This window comes from Passer domesticus, chromosome W (genome assembly GCF_036417665.1).
Source record: "Passer domesticus isolate bPasDom1 chromosome W, bPasDom1.hap1, whole genome shotgun sequence".
Classification (NCBI taxonomy): domain Eukaryota; kingdom Metazoa; phylum Chordata; class Aves; order Passeriformes; family Passeridae; genus Passer; species Passer domesticus.
The window spans coordinates 35,685,391-35,711,945 of NC_087511.1; positions in this window are offsets into that span (position 1 = coordinate 35,685,391).

The window sequence follows — 26,555 nt, forward strand, 5'->3', positions numbered from 1 at the left end:
TCCTGCAAACTGACATTAGGAACCTGGCTTGGTGAGTTTTGTTTCTCAGGGGAAAGGCCATCGTCTGTGTCCAGGGCCCGATGCCCTGGAGTGGCCGGCGGCCTGCTGAAATTCCCCACCGATCAGGATGCCTCCCGGACCGTAGGTACCACCACAGGCAACTGTGGCTGGTTTGACAGTGCCAAGTGCCTCCTGCAAACTGACATCAGGACCCTGGCTTGGTGAGTTTTGTTTCTCTGGGGAAAGGCGTTGGTTCATGACCAGGGCCCGGTGGCCGGGAGTGGCCGGCTGCCTGCTGAAATTCCGCACGGATCAGGATACCTCCCAGATGCAAGGTGCCCCCACAGGCAACTGTGGCTGGTTTGACAGTGCCAAGTGCCTCCTGCAAAATGACATCAGGAACCTGGCCTGGTGAGTTTTGTTTCTCAGGGGAAAGGACATCGTTCGTGTCCAGGGCCCGATGGCATTGAGTGGCCGGCTGCCTGCTGAAATTCTGCACAGATCAGGATATGTCCCAGATGCAAGGTGCCCCCACAGGCAACTGTGGCTGGTTTGACAGTGCCAAGTGCCTCCTGCAAATTGACATCAGGAACCTGGCCTTGTTCATTTTCTTTCTCTGGGGTAAGGGAATATTTCCTAGACAGGGCCCGGTGGCCCGGAGTGGCCGGCTGCCTGCTGAAATTCCGTACGGATCAGGATACCTCCCAGATGAAAGGTGCCCCCACAGGCAACTGTGGCTGGTTTGACAGTGCCACGTGCCTCCTGCAAACTGACATCAGGAACCTGGCCTGGTGACTTTTGTTTCTCTGTGGAAAGGCCATCGTTCGTGTCCAGGGCCCGGTGGCCCGGAGTGGCCGGCTGCCTGCTGAAATTCCGCACCGATCAGGATGCCTCCCGGGACGAAGGTACCACCACAGGCAACTGTGGCTGTTTTGACAGTGCCAAGTGCCTCCTGCAAACTGATATCAGGAACCTGGCCTGGTGAGTTTTGTTTCTCAGGGGAAATGCCATCGTTCGTGTCGAGGGCCCTATGGCCTGGAGTGGCCGGCGGCCTGCTGAAATTCCGCACCGATCAGGATGCCTCCCGGACCGTAGGTACCACCACAGGCAACTGTGGCTGGTTCGACAGTGCCAAGTGCCTCCTGCAAACTGACATCAGGAACCTGGCCTGGTGAGTTTTGTTTCTCTGGGGTAAGGGAATGTTTCCTAGACAGGGCCTGGTGGCCTGGAGTGGCCGTCTGCCTGCTGAAATTCCGCACGGATCAGGATGCCTCCCGGACCGTAGGTACCACCACAGGCAACTGTGGCTGGTTTGACAGTGCCAAGTGCCTCCTGCAAACTGACATCAGGAACTTGACCTGCTGAGTTTTGTTTCTCTGTGGAAATGCCATCGTTCATGTCCAGGGCCCGGTGGCCCGCAGTGGCCGGCTGCCTGCTGAAATTCCGCACCGATCAGGATGCCTCCCGGGCCGAAGGTACCACCACAGGCAACTGTGGCTGGTTTGACAGTGCCAAGTGCCTCCTGCAAACAGACATGAGGAACCTGGCCTGGTGACTTTTGTTTCTCTGGGGAAAAGCCATGGTTCATGTCCAGGGCCCGGTGGCCCGCAGTGGGCGGCTGCCTGCTGAAATTCCGCACGGATCAGGATACCTCCCAGATGCAAGGTGCCCCCACAGGCAACTGTGGCTGTTTTGACAGTGCCAAGTGCCTCCTTCAAACAGACTGGAGGAACCTGGCCTGGTGACTTTTGTTTCTCTGGGGAAAGGCCATAGTTCGTGTCCAGGGCACGGTGGCCCGGAGTGGCCGGCTGCCTGCTGAAATTCCGCACCGATCAGGATGCCTCCCGGGCCGAAGATATCACCACAGGCAACTGTGGCTGGTTTGACAGTGCCAAGTGCCTCCTGCAAACAGACATCAGGAACCTGGCCTGTTGACTTTTGTTTCTCAGGTGAAAGGCCATCGTTCCTGTCCAGGGCCCGGAGTGGCCCGGAGTGGCCGGCTGCCTGCTGAAATTCCACACGGATCAGGATATGTCCCAGATGCAAGGTGCCCCCACAGGCAACTGTGGCTGGTTTGACAGTGCCAGTGCCTCCTGCAAAATGACATCAGGAACCTGGCCTGGTGAGTTTTGTTTCTCTGGGGTAAGGGAATGTTTCCTGGACAGGGCCCCGTGGCCTGGAGTGCCCGGCTGCCTGCTGAAATTCCGCACGGATCAGGATACCTCCCAGATGAAAGGTGCCCCCACAGGCAACTGTGGCTGGTTTGACAGCGCCATGTGCCTCCTGCAAACTGACATCAGGAACCTGGCCTGGTGAGTTTTGTTTCTCTGTGGAAAGGCCATCGTTCGTGTCCAGGGCCCGGTGTCCCGGAGTGGCCGGCTGCCTGCTGAAATTCCGCACCGATCAGGATGCCTCCCGGGACGAAGGTACCACCACAGGCAACTGTGGCTGTTTTGACAGTGCCAAGTGCCTCCTGCAAACTGATATCAGGAACCTGGACTGGTGAGTTTTGTTTCTCAGGCGAAATGCCATCGTTCGTGTCGAGGGCCCGATGGCCTGGAGTGGCCGGCGGCCTGCTGAAATTCCGCACCGATCAGGATGCCTCCCGGACCGTAGGTACCACCACAGGCAACTGTGGCTGGTTTGACAGTGCCAAGTGCCTCCTGCAAACTGACATCAGGAACCTGGCCTGGTGAGTTTTGTTTCTCTGGGGTAAGGGAATGTTTCCTAGACAGGGCCTGGTGGCCTGGAGTGGCCGGCTGCCTGCTGAAATTCCGCACCGATCAGGATGCCTCCCGGGACGAAGATATCACCACAGGCAACTGTGGCTGGTTTGACAGTGCCAAGTGCCTCCTGCAAACACACATGAGGAACCTGGCCTGGTGACTTTTGTTTCTCTGGGGAAAAGCCATGGTTCATGTCCAGGGCCCGGTGGCCCGCAGTGGGCGGCTGCCTGCTGAAATTCCGCACGGATCAGGATACCTCCCAGATGAAAGGTGCCCCCACAGGCAACTGTGGCTGGTTTGACAGTGCCAAGTGCCTCCTGCAAACTGACAGCAGGATCCTGGCCTGGTGAGTTTTGTTTCTCTGGGGAAAGGCGTTGGTTCATGACCAGGGCCCGGTGGCCCGGAGTGGCCGGCTGCCGGCTGAAATTACGCACAGATCAGGATATGTCCCAGATGCAAGGTGCCCCCATAGGCAACTGTGGCTGGTTCGACAGTGCCAAGTGCCTCCTGCAAACTGACATCAGGAACCTGGCCTGGTGACTTTTGTTTCTCTGAGGAAAGGCCATAGACCTAATCCAGGGCCCGGTGGCCCGGAGTGGCCGGCTGGCTGCTGAAATTCCGCACGGGTCAGGATACGTCCCAGATGAAAGGTGCCCCCACAGGCTACTGTGGCTGGTTTGACAGTGCCAAGTGCCTCCTGCAAACTGACATCCGGAACCTGGCCTGGTGAGTTTTGTTTCTCAGGGGTAAGGGGATGGTCCCTAGCCAGGGCCCTGTGGCCGGGAGTGGCCGGCTGCCTGCTGAAATTCCGCATGGATCAGGATACCTCCCAGATGAAAGGCGCCCCCACAGGAAACTGTGGCTGGTTTGACAGTGCCAAGTGCCTCCTGCAAACTGACATCAGGAACCTGGCCTGGTGACTTTTGTTTCTCTGGGGTAAGGGAATGTTTCCTAGACAGGGCCCGGTGGCCTGGAGTGGCCGGCTGCCTGCTGAAATTCTGCACAGATCAGGATATGTCCCAGATGCAAGGTGCCCCCACAGGCAACTGTGGCTGGTTTGACAGTGCCAAGTGCCTCCTGCAAACTGACATCAGGAACCTGGCCTGGTGAGTTTTGTTTCTCAGGAGAAAGGCCATCGTCTGTGTCCAGGGCCCGATGGCCTGGAGTGGCCGGCGGCCTGCTGAAATTCCCCACCGATCAGGATGCCTCCCGGACCGTAGGTACCACCACAGGCAACTGTGGCTGTTTTGACAGTACCAAGTGCCTCCTTCAAACAGACATGAGGAACCTGGCCTGGTGAGTTTTGTTTCTCTGGGGTAAGGGAATGTTTCCTAGACAGGGCCCGGTGGCCTGGAGTGGCCGGCTGCCTGCTGAAATTCCGCACCGACCAGGATGCCTCCCGGGCCGAAGATATCACCACAGGCAACTGTGGCTGGTTTGACAGTGCCATGTGCCTCCTGCAAACAGACATGAGGAACCTGGCTTGGTGACTTTTGTTTCTCTGGGGAAAAGCCATGGTTCATGTCCAGGGCCCGGTGGCCCGCAGTGGGCGGCTGCCTGCTGAAATTCCGCACGGATCAGGATACCTCCCAGATGCAAGGTGCCCCCACAGGCAACTGTGGCTGGTTTGACAGTGCCAAGTGCCTCCTGCAAACTGACATCAGGAACCTGGCCTGGTGAGTTTTGTTTCTCTAGGGAAAGGCCATAGTTCTTATCCAGCGCCCGGTGGCCCGGAGCGGCCGGCTGCCTGCTGAAATTACGCACGGATCCGGATGCCGCCGAGATGAAAGGTGCCCCCACAGGCAACTGTGGCTGGTTCGACAGTGCCAAGTGCCTCCTGCAAACTGACATCAGGAACTTGACCTGCTGAGTTTTGTTTCTCTGTGGAAAGGCAATCGTTCGTGTCCAGGGCGCGGTCGCCCGGAGTGGCCGGCTGCCTGCTGAAATTCCACACCGATCAGGATGCCTCCCGGGCCGAAGATATCACCACAGGCAACTGTGGCTGGTTTGACAGTGCCAAGTGCCTCCTGCAAACTGACATCAGGAACCTGGCCTGGTGAGTTTTGTTTCTCTGGGGAAAGGCGTTGGTTCATGTCCAGGGCCCTCTGGCCCGGACAGGCCGGCTGCATGCTGAAATTCCGCACGGATCAGGATACCTCTCAGATGCAAGGTGCCCCCACAGGCAACTGTGGCTGGTTCGACAGTGCCAGTGCCTCCTGCAAACTGACATCAGGACCCTGGCCTGGTGAGTTTTGTTTCTCTGTGGAAAGGCCATCGTTCATGTCCAGGGCCCGGTGGCCCGCAGTGGCCGGCTGCCTGCTGAAATTCTGCACAGATCAGGATGCCTCCCGGGCCGAAGGTACCACCACAGGCAACTGTGGCTGGTTTGACAGTGCCAAGTGCCTCCTGCAAACAGACATGAGGAACCTGGCCTGGTGACTTTTGTTTCTCTGGGGAAAAGCCATGGTTCATGTCCAGGGCCCGGTGGCCCGCAGTGGGCGGCTGCCTGCTGAAATTCCGCACGGATCAGGATACCTCCCAGATGAAAGGTGCCCCCACAGGCAACTGTGGCTGGTTTGACAGTGCCAGTGCCTCCTGCAAACTGACATCAGGACCCTGGCTTGGTGAGTTTTGTTTCTCTGGGGAAAAGCCATGGTTCATGTCCAGGGCCCGGTGGCCCGGAGTGGGCGGCTGCCTGCTGAAATTCCGCACGGATCATGATACCTCCCAGATGCAAGGTGCCCCCACAGGAAACTGTGGCTGGTTTGACAGTGCCAAGTGCCTCCTGCAAACTGACATCAGGAACCTGGCCTGGTGAGTTTTGTTTCTCTGGGGTAAGGGAATGTTTCCTAGACAGGGCCCGGTGGCCTGGAGTGGCCGGCTGCCTGCTGAAATTCTGCACAGATCAGGATATGTCCCAGATGCAAGGTGCCCCCAGAGGCAACTGTGGCTGGTTTGACAGTGCCAAGTGCCTCCTGCAAACTGACATCAGGAACCTGGCCTGGTGAGTTTTGTTTCTCTGGAGAAAGGCCATAGTTCTTATCCAGGGCCCGGTGGCCCGGAGTGGCCGGCTGCCTGCTGAAATTACGCACAGATCAGGATACCTCCCAGATGCAAGGTGCCCCCACAGGCAACTGTGGCTGGTTCGACAGTGCCAAGTGCCTCCTGCAAACTGACATCAGGAATTTGGCCTGCTGAGTTTTGTTTCTCTGTGGAAAGGCCATCGTTCGTGTCCAGGGCCCGGTGGCCCGGAGTGGCCGGCTGCCTGCTGAAATTCCGCACCGATCAGGATGCCTCCCGGGCCGAAGATATCACCACAGGCAACTGTGGCTGGTTTGACAGTGCCAAGTGCATCCTGCAAACTGACATCAGGAACCTGGCCTGGTGAGTTTTGTTTCTCAGGGGAAAGGCCATCGTTCGTGTCCAGGGCCCGATGGCCTGGAGTGGCCGGCGGCCTGCTGAAATTCCGCACCGATCAGGATGCCTCCCGGACCGTAGGTACCGCCACAGGCAACTGTGGCTGGTTTGACAGTGCCAAGTGCCTCCTGCAAACTGACATCAGGAACCTGGCCTGGTTCATTTTCTTTCTCTGGGGTATGGGAATGTTTCCTAGACAGGGCCCGGAGGCCCGCAGTGGCCGTGTGCCTGCTGAAATTCCGCACGGATCAGGATACTTCCTATATGCAAGGTGCCCCCACAGGCAACTGTGGCTGGTTTGAAAGTGCCAGTGCCTCCTGCAAACTGACATCAGGAACCTGGGCTGGTGAGTTTTGTTTCTCTGGGGAAAAGCCATGGTTCATGTCCAGGTCCCGGTGGCCCGCAGTGGCCGGCTGCCTGCTGAAATTCCGCACGGATCAGGATACCTCCCAGATGCAAGGTGCCCCCACAGGCAACTGTGGCTGGTTTGACAGTGCCAAGTGCCTCCTGCAAACTGACATCAGGAACCTGGCCTAGTGAGTTTTGTTTCTCTGGGGCAAGGGAATGTTTCCTGGACAGGGCCCGGTGGCCTGGAGTGGCCGGCTGCCTGCTGAAATTCCGCACAGATCAGGATATGTCCCAGAAGCAAGGTGCCCCCACAGGCAACTGTGGCTGTTTTGACAGTGCCAAGTGCCTCCTGCAAACAGACATGAGGAACCTGGCCTGGTGACTTTTGTTTCTCTGGGGAAAGGCCATAGTTCTTATTCAGGGCCCGGTGGCCTGGAGTGCCCGGCTGCCTGCTGAAATTCCGCACGGATCAGGATACCTCCCAGATGAAAGGTGCCCCCACAGGCAACTGTGGCTGGTTTGACAGTGCCACGTGCCCCCTGCAAACTGACATCAGGAACCTGGCCTGGTGACTTTTGTTTCTCTGTGGAAAGGCCATCATTCGTGTCCAGGGCCCGGTGGCCCGGAGTGGCCGGCTGCCTGCTGAAATTCCGCACCGATCAGGATGCCTCCCGGGACGAAGGTACCACCACAGGCAACTGTGGCTGTTTTGACAGTGCCAAGTGCCTCCTGCAAACTGATATCAGGAACCTGGCCTGGTGAGTTTTGTTTCTCAGGGGAAATGCCATCGTTCGTGTCGAGGGCTCGATGGCCTGGAGTGGCCGGCGGCCTGCTGAAATTCCGCACCGATCAGGATGCCTCCCGGACCGTAGGTACCACCACAGGCAACTGTGGCTGGTTCGACAGTGCCAAGTGCCTCCTGCAAACTGACATCAGGAACCTGGCCTGGTGAGTTTTGTTTCTCTGGGGTAAGGGAATGTTTCCTAGACAGGGCCTGGTGGCCTGGAGTGGCCGTCTGCCTGCTGAAATTCCGCACGGATCAGGATGCCTCCCGGACCGTAGGTACCACCACAGGCAACTGTGGCTGGTTTGACAGTGCCAAGTGCCTCCTGCAAACTGACATCAGGAACTTGACCTGCTGAGTTTTGTTTCTCTGTGGAAATGCCATCGTTCATGTCCAGGGCCCGGTGCCCCGCAGTGGCCGGCTGCCTGCTGAAATTCCGCACCGAACAGGATGCTTCCCGGGCCGAAGGTACCACCACAGGCAACTGTGGCTGGTTTGACAGTGCCAAGTGCCTCCTGCAAACAGACATGAGGAACCTGGCCTGGTGACTTTTGTTTCTCTGGGGAAAAGCCATGGTTCATGTCCAGGGCCCGGTGGCCCGCAGTGGGCGGCTGCCTGCTGAAATTCCGCACGGATCAGGATACCTCCCAGATGCAAGGTGCCCCCACAGGCAACTGTGGCTGGTTCGACAGTGCCAAGTGCCTCCTGCAAACTGACATCAGGAATTTGGCCTGCTGAGTTTTGTTTCTCTGTGGAAAGGCCATCGTTCGTGTCCAGGGCCCGGTGGCCCGGAGTGGCCGGCTGCCTGCTGAAATTCCGCACCGATCAGGATGCCTCCCGGGCCGAAGATATCACCACAGGCAACTGTGGCTGGTTTGACAGTGCCAAGTGCATCCTGCAAACTGACATCAGGAACCTGGCCTGGTGAGTTTTGTTTCTCAGGGGAAAGGCCATCGTTCGTGTCCAGGGCCCGATGGCCTGGAGTGGCCGGCGGCCTGCTGAAATTCCGCACCGATCAGGATGCCTCCCGGACCGTAGGTACCACCACAGGCAACTGTGGCTGGTTCGACAGTGCCAAGTGCCTCCTGCAAACTGAAATCAGGAACCTGGCCTGGTTCATTTTCTTTCTCTGGGGTATGGGAATGTTTCCTAGACAGGGCCCGGAGGCCCGGAGTGGCCGTGTGCCTGCTGAAATTCCGCACGGATCAGGATACCTCCTATATGCAAGGTGCCCCCACAGGCAACTGTGGCTGGTTTGACAGTGCCAGTGCCTCCTGCAAACTGACATCAGGAACCTGGGCTGGTGACTTTTGTTTCTCTGGGGAAAAGCCATGGTTCATGTCCAGGTCCCGGTGGCCCGCAGTGGCCGGCTGCCTGCTGAAATTCCGCACGGATCAGGATACCTCCCAGATGCAAGGTGCCCCCACAGGCAACTGTGGCTGGTTTGACAGTGCCAAGTGCCTCCTGCAAACTGACATCAGGAACCTGGCCTAGTGAGTTTTGTTTCTCTGGGGTAAGGGAATGTTTCCTGGACAGGGCCCGGTGGCCTGGAGTGGCCGGCTGCCTGCTGAAATTCCGCACAGATCAGGATATGTCCCAGAAACAAGGTGCCCCCACAGGCAACTGTGGCTGTTTTGACAGTGCCAAGTGCCTCCTGCAAACAGACATGAGGAACCTGGCCTGGTGACTTTTGTTTCTCTGGGGAAAGGCCATAGTTCTTATTCAGGGCCCGGTGGCCTGGAGTGCCCGGCTGCCTGCTGAAATTCCGCACGGATCAGGATACCTCCCAGATGAAAGGTGCCCCCACAGGCAACTGTGGCTGGTTTGACAGTGCCACGTGCCTCCTGCAAACTGACATCAGGAACCTGGCCTGGTGACTTTTGTTTCTCTGTGGAAAGGCCATCGTTCGTGTCCAGGGCCCGGTGGCCCGGAGTGGCCGGCTGCCTGCTGAAATTCCGCACCGATCAGGATGCCTCCCGGGACGAAGGTACCACCACAGGCAACTGTGGCTGTTTTGACAGTGCCAAGTGCCTCCTGCAAACTGATATCAGGAACCTGGCCTGGTGAGTTTTGTTTCTCAGGGGAAATGCCATCGTTCGTGTCGAGGGCTCGATGGCCTGGAGTGGCCGGCGGCCTGCTGAAATTCCGCACCGATCAGGATGCCTCCCGGACCGTAGGTACCACCACAGGCAACTGTGGCTGGTTCGACAGTGCCAAGTGCCTCCTGCAAACTGACATCAGGAACCTGGCCAGGTTCATTTTCTTTCTCTGGGGTAAGGGAATGTTTCCTAGACAGGGCCTGGTGGCCCGGAGTGGGCGGCTGCCTGCTGAAATTCCGCAGGGATCAGGATACCTCCCAGATGCAAGGTGCACCCACAGGCAACTGTGGCTGGTTTGACAGTGCCAAGTGCCTCCTGCAAACTGACATCAGGAACCTGGCCTGGTGAGTTTTGTTTCTCTGGGGTAAGGGAATGTTTCCTGGACAGGGCCCGGTGGCCTGGAGTGGCCGGCTGCCTGCTGAAATTCCGCACAGATCAGGATATGTCCCAGAAGCAAGGTGCCCCCACAGGCAACTGTGGCTGTTTTGACAGTGCCAAGTGCCTCCTGCAAACAGACATGAGGAACCTGGCCTGGTGACTTTTGTTTCTCTGGGGAAAGGCCATAGTTCTTATTCAGGGCCCGGTGGCCTGGAGTGCCCGGCTGCCTGCTGAAATTCCGCACGGATCAGGATACCTCCCAGATGAAAGGTGCCCCCACAGGCAACTGTGGCTGGTTTGACAGTGCCACGTGCCTCCTGCAAACTGACATCAGGAACCTGGCCTGGTGACTTTTGTTTCTCTGTGGAAAGGCCATCGTTCGTGTTCAGGGCCCGGTGGCCCGGAGTGGCCGGCTGCCTGCTGAAATTCCGCACCGATCAGGATGCCTCCCGGGACGAAGGTACCACCACAGGCAACTGTGGCTGTTTTGACAGTGCCAAGTGCCTCCTGCAAACTGATATCAGGAACCTGGCCTGGTGAGTTTTGTTTCTCAGGGGAAATGCCATCGTTCGTGTCGAGGGCTCGATGGCCTGGAGTGGCCGGCGGCCTGCTGAAATTCCGCACCGATCAGGATGCCTCCCGGACCGTAGGTACCACCACAGGCAACTGTGGCTGGTTCGACAGTGCCAAGTGCCTCCTGCAAACTGACATCAGGAACCTGGCCTGGTGAGTTTTGTTTCTCTGGGGTAAGGGAATGTTTCCTAGACAGGGCCTGGTGGCCTGGAGTGGCCGTCTGCCTGCTGAAATTCCGCAAGGATCAGGATGCCTCCCGGACCGTAGGTACCACCACAGGCAACTGTGGCTGGTTTGACAGTGCCAAGTGCCTCCTGCAAACTGACATCAGGAACTTGACCTGCTGAGTTTTGTTTCTCTGTGGAAATGCCATCGTTCATGTCCAGGGCCCGGTGGCCCGCAGTGGCCGGCTGCCTGCTGAAATTCCGCACCGATCAGGATGCCTCCCGGGCCGAAGGTACCACCACAGGCAACTGTGGCTGGTTTGACAGTGCCAAGTGCCTCCTGCAAACAGACATGAGGAACCTGGCCTGGTGACTTTTGTTTCTCTGGGGAAAAGCCATGGTTCATGTCCAGGGCCCGGTGGCCCGCAGTGGGCGGCTGCCTGCTGAAATTCCGCACGGATCAGGATACCTCCCAGATGAAAGGTGCCCCCACAGGCAACTGTGGCTGGTTTGACAGTGCCAGTGCCTCCTGCAAACTGACATCAGGACCCTGGCTTGGTGAGTTTTGTTTCTCTGGGGAAAGGCCATGGTTCATGTCCAGGGCCCGGTGGCCCGGAGTGGCCGGGTGCCTGCTGAAATTCCGCACGGATCAGGATACCTCCCAGATGCAAGGTGCCCCCACAGGCAACTGTGGCTGGTTTGACAGTGCCAGTGCCTCCTGCAAACTGACATCAGGAACCTGGCCTGGTGAGTTTTGTTTCTCTGGGGTAAGGGAATGTTTCCTGGACTGGGCCAGGTGGCCTGGAGTGCCCGTCTGCCTGCTGAAATTCTGCACAGATCAGGATATGTCCCAGAGGCAAGGTGCCCCCACAGGCAACTGTGGCTGTTTTGACAGTGCCAAGTGCCTCCTTCAAACAGACTGGAGGAACCTGGCCTGGTGAGTTTTGTTTCTCTGGGGAAAGGCCATCGTTCGTGTCCAGGGCCCGGTGGCCCGGAGTGGCCGGCTGCCTGCTGAAATTCCGCACCGATCAGGATGCCTCCCGGGCCGAAGATATCACCACAGGCAACTGTGGCTGGTTTGACAGTGCCAAGTGCCTCCTGCAAACAGACATCAGGAACCTGGCCTGTTGACTTTTGTTTCTCAGGTGAAAGGCCATCGTTCCTGTCCAGGGCGCGGTGGCCCGGAGTGGCCGGGTGCCTGCTGAAATTCCACACGGATCAGGATATGTCCCAGATGCAAGGTGCCCCCACAGGCAACTGTGGCTGGTTTGACAGTGCCAGTGCCTCCTGCAAACTGACATCAGGAACCTGGCCTGGTGAGTTTTGTTTCTCTGGGGTAAGGGAATGTTTCCTGGACAGGGCCCGGTGGCCTGGAGTGCCCGGCTGCCTGCTGAAATTCCGCACAGATCAGGATATGTCCCAGATGCAAGGTGCCCCCACAGGCAACTGTGGCTGGTTTGACAGTGCCAAGTGCCTCCTGCAAACTGACATCAGGAACCTGGCCTGGTGAGTTTTGTTTCTCTGGGGTAAGGGAATGTTTCCTGGACAGGGCCCCGTGGCCTGGAGTGGCCGGCTGCCTGCTGAAATTCTGCACAGATCAGGATATGTCCCAGATGCAAGGTGCCCCCACAGGCAACTGTGGCTGTTTTGACAGTGCCAAGTGCCTCCTTCAAACAGACATGAGGAACCTGGCCTGGTGACTTTTGTTTCTCTGGGGAAAGGCCATAGTTCTTATTCAGGGCCCGGTGGCCTGGAGAGCCCGGCTGCCTGCTGAAATTCCGCACGGATCAGGATACCTCCCAGATGAAAGGTGCCCCCACAGGCAACTGTGGCTGGTTTGACAGTGCCAAGTGCCTCCTGCAAACTGACATCCGGAACCTGGCCTGGTGAGTTTTGTTTCTCAGGGGTAAGGGAATGTTTCCTAGACAGGGCCCGGTGGCCTGGAGTGGCCGGCTGCCTGCTGAAATTCTGCACAGATCAGGTTATGTCCCAGATGCAAGGTGCCCCCACAGGCAACTGTGGCTGGTTTGACAGTGCCAAGTGCCTCCTGCAAACTGACATCAGGAACCTGGCCTGGTGAGTTTTGTTTCTCAGGAGAAAGGCCATCGTCTGTGTCCAGGGCCCGATGGCCTGGAGTGGCCGGCGGCCTGCTGAAATTCCCCACCGATCAGGATGCCTCCCGGACCGTAGGTACCACCACAGGCAACTGTGGCTGGTTTGACAGTGCCAAGTGCCTCCTGCAAACTGACATCAGGAACCTGGCCTGGTTCATTTTCTTTCTCTGGGGTATGGGAATGTTTCCTAGATAGGGCCCGGTGGCCCGGAGTGGCCGTCTGCCTGCTGAAATTCCGCACCGATCAGGATACCTCCTATATGCAAGGTGCCCCCACAGGCAACTGTGGCTGTTTTGACAGTGCCAAGTGCCTCCTTCAAACAGACATGAGGAACCTGGCCTGGTGACTTTTGTTTCTCAGGTGAAAGGCCATAGTTCTTATTCAGGGCCCGGTGGCCTGGAGTGCCCGGCTGCCTGCTGAAATTCCGCACGGATCAGGATACTTCCCAGATGAAAGGTGCCCCCACAGGCAACTGTGGCTGTTTTGACAGTGCCAGTGCCTCCTGCAAACTGACATCAGGACCCTGGCTTGGTGAGTTTTGTTTCTCTGGGGAAAGGCGTTGGTTCATGACCAGGGCCCGGTGGCCGGGAGTGGCCGGCTGCCTGCTGAAATTCTGCACAGATCAGGATATGTCCCAGATGCAAGGTGCCCCCACAGGCAACTGTGGCTGGTTTGACAGTGCCAAGTGCCTCCTGCAAACTGACATCAGGAACCTGGCCTTGTTCATTTTCTTTCTCTGGGGTAAGGGAATGTTTCCTAGACAGGGCCCGGTGGCCCGGAGTGGCCGGCTGCCTGCTGAAATTCCGCACGGATCAGGATACCTCCTATATGCAAGGTGCCCCCACAGGCAACTGTGGCTGTTTTGACAGTACCAAGTGCCTCCTTCAAACAGACATGAGGAACCTGGCCTGGTGAGTTTTGTTTCTCAGGGGAAATGCCATCGTTCGTGTCGAGGGCCCGATGGCCTGGAGTGGCCGGCGGCCTGCGGAAATTCCGCACTGATCAGGATGCCTCCCGGACCGTAGGTACCACCACAGGCAACTGTGGCTGGTTTGACAGTGCCAAGTGCCTCCTGCAAACTGACATCAGGAACCTGGCCTGGTGAGTTTTGTTTCTCTAGGGAAAGGCCATAGTTCTTATCCAGGGCCCGGTGGCCTGGAGTGCCCGGCTGCCTGCTGAAATTCCGCACGGATCAGGATACCTCCCAGATGAAAGGTGCCCCCACAGGCAACTGTGGCTGGTTTGACAGTGCCAGTGCCTCCTGCAAACTGACATCAGGACCCTGGCTTGGTGAGTTTTGTTCCTCTGGGGAAAGGCGTTGGTTCATGACCAGGGCCCGGTGGCCGGGAGTGGCCGGCTGCCTGCTGAAATTCCACACGGATCAGGATACCTCCCAGATGCAAGGTGCCCCCACAGGCAACTGTGGCTGGTTTGACAGTGCCAAGTGCCTCCTGCAAACTGACATCAGGAACCTGGCCTGGTGAGTTTTGTTTCTCTGTGGAAAGGCAATCGTTCGTGTCCAGGGCGCGGTGGCCCGGAGTGGCCGGCTGCCTGCTGAAATTCCACACCGATCAGGATGCCTCCCGGGCCGAAGATATCACCACAGGCAACTGTGGCTGGTTTGACAGTGCCAAGTGCCTCCTGCAAACTGACATCAGGAACCTGGCCTGGTGTGTTTTGTTTCTCAGGTGAAAAGCCATGGTTCATGTCCAGGGCCCGGTGGCCCTGAGTGGCCGGTTGCAGGCTGAAATTCCGCACGGATCCGGATGCCGCCGAGATGAAAGGTGCCCCCACAGGCAACTGTGGCTGGTTTGACAGGGCCAAGTGCGTCCTGCAAACAGACATGAGGAACCTGGCCTGGTGAGTTTTGTTTCTCTGGGGAAAGGCCATAGTTCGTGTCCAGGGCCCGATGGCCCGGAGTGGCCGGTTCCCTGCTGAAATTCCGCATGGATCAGGATGCCACCGAGATGCAAGGTGCCCACACAGGCAACTGTGGCTGTTTTGACAGTGCCAAGTGCCTCCTGCAAACTGACATCAGGAACCTGCCCTGGTGAGTTTTGTTTCTCTGGGGAAAGGCCTTGGTTCATAGCGACGGCTCGGTAGCCCGGAGTGGCCGGCTGCATGCTGAAATTCCACACGCAGCAGGATACGACCCAGAGGCAAGGTGCCCCTTCAAGCAACTGTGGCTGGTTTGACAGTGTCAAGTGCCTCCTGCAAACTGACATCAGCAACCTGGCCTGGTGAGTTTTGTTTCTCTGGGGAAAGGCCATGGTTCATGTCCAGGGCCCGGTGGCCCGGAGTGGGCGGCTGCCTGCTGAAATTCCGCACGGTCCGGATACCTCCCAGATGCAAGGAGCCCCCACAGGCAACTGTGGCTGGTTTGACAGTGCCAAGTGCCTCCTGCAAACTGACATCAGGAACCTGGCCTGGTGAGTTTTGTTTCTCTGGGGTAAGGGAATGTTTCCTGGACAGGGCCCGGTGGCCTGGAGTGGCCGGCTGCCTGCTGAAATTCCGCACAGATCAGGATATGTCCCAGAAGCAAGGTGCCCCCACAGGCAACTGTGGCTGGTTTGACAGTGCCAGTGCCTCCTGCAAACTGACATCAGGAACCTGGCCTGGTGAGTTTTGTTTCTCTGGGGTAAGGGAATGTTTCCTGGACAGGGCCCGGTGGCCTGGAGTGCCCGGCTGCCTGCTGAAATTCCGCACAGATCAGGATATGTCCCAGATGCAAGGTGCCCCCACAGGCAACTGTGGCTGGTTTGACAGTGCCAAGTGCCTCCTGCAAACTGACATCAGGAACCTGGCCTGGTGAGTTTTGTTTCTCTGGGGTAAGGGAATGTTTCCTGGACAGGGCCCCGTGGCCTGGAGTGGCCGGCTGCCTGCTGAAATTCTGCACAGATCAGGATATGTCCCAGATGCAAGGTGCCCCCACAGGCAACTGTGGCTGTTTTGACAGTGCCAAGTGCCTCCTTCAAACAGACATGAGGAACCTGGCCTGGTGACTTTTGTTTCTCTGGGGAAAGGCCATAGTTCTTATTCAGGGCCCGGTGGCCTGGAGTGCCCGGCTGCCTGCTGAAATTCCGCACGGATCAGGATACCTCCCAGATGAAAGGTGCCCCCACAGGCAACTGTGGCTGGTTTGACAGCGCCATGTGCCTCCTGCAAACTGACATCAGGAACCTGGCCTGGTGAGTTTTGTTTCTCTGTGGAAAGGCCATCGTTCGTGTCCAGGGCCCGGTGTCCTGGAGTGGCCGGCTGCCTGCTGAAATTCCGCACCGATCAGGATGCCTCCCGGGACGAAGGTACCACCACAGGCAACTGTGGCTGTTTTGACAGTGCCAAGTGCCTCCTGCAAACTGATATCAGGAACCTGGACTGGTGAGTTTTGTTTCTCAGGCGAAATGCCATCGTTCGTGTCGAGGGCCCGATGGCCTGGAGTGGCCGGCGGCCTGCTGAAATTCCGCACCGATCAGGATGCCTCCCGGACCGTAGGTACCACCACAGGCAACTGTGGCTGGTTTGACAGTGCCAAGTGCCTCCTGCAAACTGACATCAGGAACCTGGCCTGGTGAGTTTTGTTTCTCTGGGGTAAGGGAATGTTTCCTAGACAGGGCCTGGTGGCCTGGAGTGGCCGGCTGCCTGCTGAAATTCCGCACCGATCAGGATGCCTCCCGGGACGAAGATATCACCACAGGCAACTGTGGCTGGTTTGACAGTGCCAAGTGCCTCCTGCAAACACACATGAGGAACCTGGCCTGGTGACTTTTGTTTCTCTGGGGAAAAGCCATGGTTCATGTCCAGGGCCCGGTGGCCCGCAGTGGGCGGCTGCCTGCTGAAATTCCGCACGGATCAGGATACCTCCCAGATGAAAGGTGCCCCCACAGGCAACTGTAGCTGGTTTGACAGTGCCAAGTGCCTCCTGCAAACTGACAGCAGGATCCTGGCCTGGTGAGTTTTGTTTCTCTGGGGAAAGGCGTTGGTTCATGACCAGGGCCCGGTGGCCCGGAGTGGCCGGCTGCCGGCTGAAATTACGCACAGATCAGGATACCTCCCAGATGCAAGGTGCCCCCATAGGCAACTGTGGCTGGTTCGACAGTGCCAAGTGCCTCCTGCAAACTGACATCAGGAATTTGGCTTGCTGAGTTTTGTTTCTCTGTGGAAAGGCCATCGTTTGTGTCCACGGCCCGGTGGCCCGGAGTGGCCAGCTGCATGCTGAAATTCCGCACCGATCAGGATGCCTCCCGGGCCGAAGATATCACCACAGGCAACTGTGGCTGGTTTGACAGTGCCAAGTGCCTCCTGCAAACTGACATGAGGAACCTGGCCTGGTGACTTATGTTTCTCTGGGGAAAAGCCATGGTTCATGTCCAGGGACCGGTGGCCCGCGGTGGGCGGCTGCCTGCTGACATTCCGCACGGATCAGGATACCTCCCAGATGAAAGGTGCCCCCACAGGCAACTGTGGCTGGTTTGACAGTGCCAAGTGCCTCCTGCAAAATGACATCAGGATCCTGGCCTGGTGACTTTTGTTTCTCTGAGGAAAGGCCATAGACCTTATCCAGGGCCCGGTGGCCCGGAGTGGCCGGCTGGCTGCTGAAATTCCGCACGGGTCAGGATACGTCCCAGATGAAAGGTGCCCCCACAGGCTACTGTGGCTGGTTTGACAGTGCCAAGTGCCTCCTGCAAACTGACATCCGGAACCTGGCCTGGTGAGTTTTGTTTCTCAGGGGTAAGGGGATGGTCCCTAGCCAGGGCCCTGTGGCCGGGAGCGGCCGGCTGCCTGCTGAAATTCCGCATGGATCAGGATACCTCCCAGATGAAAGGCGCCCCCACAGGAAACTGTGGCTGGTTTGACAGTGCCAAGTGCCTCCTGCAAACTGACATCAGGAACCTGGCCTGGTGACTTTTGTTTCTCTGGGGTAAGGGAATGTTTCCTAGACAGGGCCCGGTGGCCTGGAGTGGCCGGCTGCCTGCTGAAATTCTGCACAGATCAGGATATGTCCCAGATGCAAGGTGCCCCCACAGGCAACTGTGGCTGGTTTGACAGTGCCAAGTGCCTCCTGCAAACTGACATTAGGAACCTGGCTTGGTGAGTTTTGTTTCTCAGGAGAAAGGCCATCGTCTGTGTCCAGGGCCCGATGCCCTGGAGTGGCCGGCGGCCTGCTGAAATTCCCCACCGATCAGGATGCCTCCCGGACCGTAGGTACCACCACAGGCAACTGTGGCTGGTTTGACAGTGCCAAGTGCCTCCTGCAAACTGACATCAGGACCCTGGCTTGGTGAGTTTTGTTTCTCTGGGGAAAGGCGTTGGTTCATGACCAGGGCCCGGTGGCCGGGAGTGGCCGGCTGCCTGCTGAAATTCCGCACGGATCAGGATACCTCCCAGATGCAAGGTGCCCCCACAGGCAACTGTGGCTGGTTTGACAGTGCCAAGTGCCTCCTGCAAAATGACATCAGGAACCTGGCCTGGTGAGTTTTGTTTCTCAGGGGAAAGGACATCGTTCGTGTCCAGGGCCCGATGGCATTGAGTGGCCGGCTGCCTGCTGAAATTCTGCACAGATCAGGATATGTCCCAGATGCAAGGTGCCCCCACAGGCAACTGTGGCTGGTTTGACAGTGCCAAGTGCCTCCTGCAAATTGACATCAGGAACCTGGCCTTGTTCATTTTCTTTCTCTGGGGTAAGGGAATATTTCCTAGACAGGGCCCGGTGGCCCGGAGTGGCCGGCTGCCTGCTGAAATTCCGTACGGATCAGGATACCTCCCAGATGAAAGGTGCCCCCACAGGCAACTGTGGCTGGTTTGACAGTGCCACGTGCCTCCTGCAAACTGACATCAGGAACCTGGCCTGGTGACTTTTGTTTCTCTGTGGAAAGGCCATCGTTCGTGTCCAGGGCCCGGTGGCCCGGAGTGGCCGGCTGCCTGCTGAAATTCCGCACCGATCAGGATGCCTCCCGGGACGAAGGTACCACCACAGGCAACTGTGGCTGTTTTGACAGTGCCAAGTGCCTCCTGCAAACTGATATCAGGAACCTGGCCTGGTGAGTTTTGTTTCTCAGGGGAAATGCCATCGTTCGTGTCGAGGGCCCTATGGCCTGGAGTGGCCGGCGGCCTGCTGAAATTCCGCACCGATCAGGATGCCTCCCGGACCGTAGGTACCACCACAGGCAACTGTGGCTGGTTCGACAGTGCCAAGTGCCTCCTGCAAACTGACATCAGGAACCTGGCCTGGTGAGTTTTGTTTCTCTGGGGTAAGGGAATGTTTCCTAGACAGGGCCTGGTGGCCTGGAGTGGCCGTCTGCCTGCTGAAATTCCGCACGGATCAGGATGCCTCCCGGACCGTAGGTACCACCACAGGCAACTGTGGCTGGTTTGACAGTGCCAAGTGCCTCCTGCAAACTGACATCAGGAACTTGACCTGCTGAGTTTTGTTTCTCTGTGGAAATGCCATCGTTCATGTCCAGGGCCCGGTGGCCCGCAGTGGCCGGCTGCCTGCTGAAATTCCGCACCGATCAGGATGCCTCCCGGGCCGAAGGTACCACCACAGGCAACTGTGGCTGGTTTGACAGTGCCAAGTGCCTCCTGCAAACAGACATGAGGAACCTGGCCTGGTGACTTTTGTTTCTCTGGGGAAAAGCCATGGTTCATGTCCAGGGCCCGGTGGCCCGCAGTGGGCGGCTGCCTGCTGAAATTCCGCACGGATCAGGATACCTCCCAGATGCAAGGTGCCCCCACAGGCAACTGTGGCTGTTTTGACAGTGCCAAGTGCCTCCTTCAAACAGACTGGAGGAACCTGGCCTGGTGACTTTTGTTTCTCTGGGGAAAGGCCATAGTTCGTGTCCAGGGCCCGGTGGCCGGGAGTGGCCGGCTGCCTGCTGAAATTCCGCACCGATCAGGATGCCTCCCGGGCCGAAGATATCACCACAGGCAACTGTGGCTGGTTTGACAGTGCCAAGTGCCTCCTGCAAACAGACATCAGGAACCTGGCCTGTTGACTTTTGTTTCTCAGGTGAAAGGCCATCGTTCCTGTCCAGGGCCCGGAGTGGCCCGGAGTGGCCGGCTGCCTGCTGAAATTCCACACGGATCAGGATATGTCCCAGATGCAAGGTGCCCCCACAGGCAACTGTGGCTGGTTTGACAGTGCCAGTGCCTCCTGCAAAATGACATCAGGAACCTGGCCTGGTGAGTTTTGTTTCTCTGGGGTAAGGGAATGTTTCCTGGACAGGGCCCCGTGGCCTGGAGTGCCCGGCTGCCTGCTGAAATTCCGCACGGATCAGGATACCTCCCAGATGAAAGGTGCCCCCACAGGCAACTGTGGCTGGTTTGACAGCGCCATGTGCCTCCTGCAAACTGACATCAGGAACCTGGCCTGGTGAGTTTTGTTTCTCTGTGGAAAGGCCATCGTTCATGTCCAGGGCCCGGTGTCCCGGAGTGGCCGGCTGCCTGCTGAAATTCCGCACCGATCAGGATGCCTCCCAGGACGAAGGTACCACCACAGGCAACTGTGGCTGTTTTGACAGTGCCAAGTGCCTCCTGCAAACTGATATCAGGAACCTGGACTGGTGAGTTTTGTTTCTCAGGCGAAATGCCATCGTTCGTGTCGAGGGCCCGATGGCCTGGAGTGGCCGGCGGCCTGCTGAAATTCCGCACCGATCAGGATGCCTCCCGGACCGTAGGTACCACCACAGGCAACTGTGGCTGGTTTGACAGTGCCAAGTGCCTCCTGCAAACTGACATCAGGAACCTGGCCTGGTGAGTTTTGTTTCTCTGGGGTAAGGGAATGTTTCCTAGACAGGGCCTGGTGGCCTGGAGTGGCCGGCTGCCTGCTGAAATTCCGCACCGATCAGGATGCCTCCCGGGACGAAGATATCACCACAGGCAACTGTGGCTGGTTTGACAGTGCCAAGTGCCTCCTGCAAACACACATGAGGAACCTGGCCTGGTGACTTTTGTTTCTCTGGGGAAAAGCCATGGTTCATGTCCAGGGCCCGGTGGCCCGCAGTGGGCGGCTGCCTGCTGAAATTCCGCACGGATCAGGATACCTCCCAGATGAAAGGTGCCCCCACAGGCAACTGTGGCTGGTTTGACAGTGCCAAGTGCCTCCTGCAAACTGACAGCAGGATCCTGGCCTGGTGAGTTTTGTTTCTCTGGGGAAAGGCGTTGGTTCATGACCAGGGCCCGGTGGCCCGGAGTGGCCGGCTGCCGGCTGAAATTACGCACAGATCAGGATATGTCCCAGATGCAAGGTGCCCCCATAGGCAACTGTGGCTGGTTCGACAGTGCCAAGTGCCTCCTGCAAACTGACATCAGGAACCTGGCCTGGTGAGTTTTGTTTCTCTGTGGAAAGGCCATCGTTCGTGTCCACGGCCCGGTGGCCCGGAGTGGCCAGCTGCATGCTGAAATTCCGCACCGATCAGGATGCCTCCCGGGCCGAAGATATCACCACAGGCAACTGTGGCTGGTTTGACAGTGCCAAGTGCCTCCTGCAAAATGACATCAGGATCCTGGCCTGGTGACTTTTGTTTCTCTGAGGAAAGGCCATAGACCTAATCCAGGGCCCGGTGGCCCGGAGTGGCCGGCTGGCTGCTGAAATTCCGCACGGGACAGGATACGTCCCAGATGAAAGGTGCCCCCACAGGCTACTGTGGCTGGTTTGACAGTGCCAAGTGCCTCCTGCAAACTGACATCCGGAACCTGGCCTGGTGAGTTTTGTTTCTCAGGGGTAAGGGGATGGTCCCTAGCCAGGGCCCTGTGGCCGGGAGTGGCCGGCTGCCTGCTGAAATTCCGCATGGATCAGGATACCTCCCAGATGAAAGGCGCCCCCACAGGAAACTGTGGCTGGTTTGACAGTGCCAAGTGCCTCCTGCAAACTGACATCAGGAACCTGGCCTGGTGACTTTTGTTTCTCTGGGGTAAGGGAATGTTTCCTAGACAGGGCCCGGTGGCCTGGAGTGGCCGGCTGCCTGCTGAAATTCTGCACAGATCAGGATATGTCCCAGATGCAAGGTGCCCCCACAGGCAACTGTGGCTGGTTTGACAGTGCCAAGTGCCTCCTGCAAACTGACATCAGGAACCTGGCCTGGTGAGTTTTGTTTCTCAGGAGAAAGGCCATCGTCTGTGTCCAGGGCCCGATGGCCTGGAGTGGCCGGCGGCCTGCTGAAATTCCCCACCGATCAGGATGCCTCCCGGACCGTAGGTACCACCACAGGCAACTGTGGCTGTTTTGACAGTACCAAGTGCCTCCTTCAAACAGACATGAGGAACCTGGCCTGGTGAGTTTTGTTTCTCTGGGGTAAGGGAATGTTTCCTAGACAGGGCCCGGTGGCCTGGAGTGGCCGGCTGCCTGCTGAAATTCCGCACCGACCAGGATGCCTCCCGGGCCGAAGATATCACCACAGGCAACTGTGGCTGGTTTGACAGTGCCATGTGCCTCCTGCAAACAGACATGAGGAACCTGGCTTGGTGACTTTTGTTTCTCTGGGGAAAAGCCATGGTTCATGTCCAGGGCCCGGTGGCCCGCAGTGGGCGGCTGCCTGCTGAAATTCCGCACGGATCAGGATACCTCCCAGATGCAAGGTGCCCCCACAGGCAACTGTGGCTGGTTTGACAGTGCCAAGTGCCTCCTGCAAACTGACATCAGGAACCTGGCCTGGTGAGTTTTGTTTCTCTAGGGAAAGGCCATAGTTCTTATCCAGGGCCCGGTGGCCCGGAGCGGCCGGCTGCCTGCTGAAATTACGCACGGATCCGGATGCCGCCGAGATGAAAGGTGCCCCCACAGGCAACTGTGGCTGGTTCGACAGTGCCAAGTGCCTCCTGCAAACTGACATCAGGAACTTGACCTGCTGAGTTTTGTTTCTCTGTGGAAAGGCAATCGTTCGTGTCCAGGGCGCGGTCGCCCGGAGTGGCCGGCTGCCTGCTGAAATTCCACACCGATCAGGATGCCTCCCGGGCCGAAGATATCACCACAGGCAACTGTGGCTGGTTTGACAGTGCCAAGTGCCTCCTGCAAACTGACATCAGGAACCTGGCCTGGTGTGTTTTGTTTCTCAGGTGAAAAGCCATGGTTCATGTCCAGGGCCCGGTGGCCCTGAGTGGCCGGTTGCAGGCTGAAATTCCGCACGGATCCGGATGCCGCCGAGATGAAAGGTGCCCCCACAGGCAACTGTGGCTGGTTTGACAGGGCCAAGTGCGTCCTGCAAACAGACATCAGGAACCTGGCCTGGTGAGTTTTGTTTCTCTGGGGAAAGGCCATAGTTCGTGTCCAGGGCCCGATGGCCCGGAGTGGCCGGTTCCCTGCTGAAATTCCGCATGGATCAGGATGCCACCGAGATGCAAGGTGCCCACACAGGCAACTGTGGCTGTTTTGACAGTGTCAAGTGCCTCCTGCAAACTGACATCAGGAACCTGGCCTGGTGAGTTTTGTTTCTCTGGGGAAAGGCCATGGTTCATATCCAGGGCCCGGTGGCCCGGAGTGGCCGGCTGCCTGCTGAAATTCCGCACGGATCAGGATACGTCCCAGATGCAAGGTGCCCCCCAGGCAACTGTGGCTGGTTTGTCAGTGCCAAGTGCCTCCTGCCAACTGACATCAGGAACCTGGCCGGGTGACTTTTGTTTCTCTGGGGAAAGGCCTTGGTTCATGTCCAGGGCCCGGTGGCCCGGAGTGGGCGGCTGCCTGCTGAAATTCCGCACGGTCCGGATACCTCCCAGATGCAAGGTGCCCCCACAGGCAACTGTGGCTGGTTTGACAGCGCCAAGTGCCTCCTGCAAACTGACATCAGGAACCTGGCCTGGTGAGTTTTGTTTCTCTGGGGTAAGGGAATGTTTCCTGGACAGGGCCCGGTGGCCTGGAGTGGCCGGCTGCCTGCTGAAATTCCGCACAGATCAGGATATGTCCCAGAAGCAAGGTGCCCCCACAGGCAACTGTGGCTGGTTTGACAGTGCCAGTGCCTCCTGCAAACAGACATCAGGAACCTGGCCTGGTGAGTTTTGTTTCTCTGGGGTAAGGGAATGTTTCCTGGACAGGGCCCGGTGGCCTGGAGTGCCCGGCTGCCTGCTGAAATTCCGCACAGATCAGGATATGTCCCAGATGCAAGGTGCCCCCACAGGCAACTGTGGCTGGTTTGACAGTGCCAAGTGCCTCCTGCAAACTGACATCAGGAACCTGGCCTGGTGAGTTTTGTTTCTCTGGGGTAAGGGAATGTTTCCTGGACAGGGCCCGGTGGCCTGGAGTGCCCGGCTGCCTGCTGAAATTCCGCACAGATCAGGATATGTCCCAGATGCAAGGTGCCCCCACAGGCAACTGTGGCTGTTTTGACAGTGCCAAGTGCCTCCTTCAAACAGACATGAGGAACCTGGCCTGGTGAGTTTTGTTTCTCTGGGGAAAGGCCATAGTTCTTATTCAGGGCCCGGTGGCCTGGAGTGCCCGGCTGCCTGCTGAAATTCCGCACGGATCAGGATACCTCCCAGATGAAAGGTGCCCCCACAGGCAACTGTGGCTGGTTTGACAGCGCCATGTGCCTCCTGCAAACTGACATCAGGAACCTGGCCTGGTGAGTTTTGTTTCTCTGTGGAAATGCCATCGTTCGTGTCCAGGGCCCGGTGTCCCGGAGTGGCCGGCTGCCTGCTGAAATTCCGCACCGATCAGGATGCCTCCCGGGACGAAGGTACCACCACAGGCAACTGTGGCTGGTTTGACAGTGCCAAGTGCCTCCTGCAAACTGATATCAGGAACCTGGCCTGGTGAGTTTTGTTTCTCAGGCGAAATGGCATCGTTCGTGTCGAGGGCCCTATGGCCTGGAGTGGCCGGCGGCCTGCTGAAATTCCGCACCGATCAGGATGCCTCCCGGACCGTAGGTACCACCACAGGCAACTGTGGCTGGTTTGACAGTGCCAAGTGCCTCCTGCAAACTGACATCAGGAACCTGGCCTGGTGAGTTTTGTTTCTCTGGGGTAAGGGAATGTTTCCAAGACAGGGCCTGGTGGCCTGGAGTGGCCGGCTGCCTGCTGAAATTCCGCACCGATCAGGATGCCTCCTGGGACGAAGATATCACCACAGGCAACTGTGGCTGGTTTGACAGTCCCAAGTGCCTCCTGCAAACACACATGAGGAACCTGGCCTGGTGACTTTTGTTTCTCTGGGGAAAAGCCATGGTTCATGTCCAGGGCCCGGTGGCCCGCAGTGGGCGGCTGCCTGCTGAAGTTCCGCACGGATCAGGATACCTCCCAGATGAAAGGTGCCCCCACAGGCAACTCTAGCTGGTTTGACAGTGCCAGTGCCTCCTGCAAACTGACATCAGGACCCTGGCTTGGTGAGTTTTGTTTCTCTGGGGAAAGGCCATGGTTCATGTCCAGGGCCCGGTGGCCCGGAGTGGGCGGCTGCCTGCTGAAATTCTGCACAGATCAGGATATGTCCCAGATGCGAGGTGCCCCCACAGGCAACTGTGGCTGGTTTGACAGTGCCAAGTGCCTCCTGCAAACTGACAGCAGGATCCTGGCCTGGTGAGTTTTGTTTCTCTGGGGAAAGGCGTTGGTTCATGTCCAGGGCCCGGTGGCCCGGAGTGGCCGGCTGCCGGCTGAAATTACGCACAGATCAGGATACCTCCCAGATGCAAGGTGCCCCCATAGGCAACTGTGGCTGGTTCGACAGTGCCAAGTGCCTCCTGCAAACTGACATCAGGAATTTGGCCTGCTGAGTTTTGTTTCTCTGTGGAAAGGCCATCGTTCGTGTCCACGGCCCGGTGGCCCGGAGTGGCCAGCTGCATGCTGAAATTCCGCACCGATCAGGATGCCTCCCGGGACGAAGATATCACCACAGGCAACTGTGGCTGGTTTGACAGTGCCAAGTGCCTCCTGCAAACTGACATGAGGAACCTGGCCTGGTGACTTATGTTTCTCTGGGGAAAAGCCATGGTTCATGTCCAGGGACCGGTGGCCCGCAGTGGGCGGCTGCCTGCTGACATTCCGCATGGATCAGGATACCTCCCAGATGAAAGGTGCCCCCACAGGCAACTGTGGCTGGTTTGACAGTGCCAAGTGCCTCCTGCAAAATGACATCAGGATCCTGGCCTGGTGACTTTTGTTTCTCTGAGGAAAGGCCATAGATCTTATCCAGGGCCCGGTGGCCCGGAGTGGCCGGCTGCCTGCTGAAATTCCGCACGGGTCAGGATACGTCCCAGATGAAAGGTGCCCCCACAGGAAACTGTGGCTGGTTTGACAGTGCCAAGTGCCTCCTGCAAACTGACATCCGGAACCTGGCCTGGTGAGTTTTGTTTCTCAGGGGTAAGGGGATGGTCCCTAGCCAGGGCCCTGTGGCCGGGAGTGGCCGGCTGCCTGCTGAAATTCCGCATGGATCAGGATACCTCCCAGATGAAAGGCGCCCCCACAGGAAACTGTGGCTGGTTTGACAGTGCCAAGTGCCTCCTGCAAACTGACATCAGGAACCTGGCCTGGTGAGTTTTGTTTCTCTGGGGTAAGGGAATGTTTCCTAGACAGGGCCCGGTGGCCTGGAGTGGCCGGCTGCCTGCTGAAATTCTGCACAGATCAGGATATGTCCCAGATGCAAGGTGCCCCCGCACGCAACTGTGGCTGGTTTGACAGTGCCAAGTGCCTCCTGCAAACTGACATCAGGAACCTGGCCTGGTGAGTTTTGTTTCTCAGGTGAAAGGCCATCGTCTGTGTCCAGGGCCCGATGCCCTGGAGTGGCCGGCGGCCTGCTGAAATTCCCCACCGATCAGGATGCCTCCCGGACCGTAGGTACCACCACAGGCAACTGTGGCTGGTTTGACAGTGCCAAGTGCCTCCTGCAAACTGACATCAGGACCCTGGCTTGGTGAGTTTTGTTTCTCTGGGGAAAGGCGTTGGTTCATGACCAGGGCCCGGTGGCCGGGAGTGGCCGGCTGCCTGCTGAAATTCCGCACGGATCAGGATACCTCCCAGATGCAAGGTGCCCCCACAGG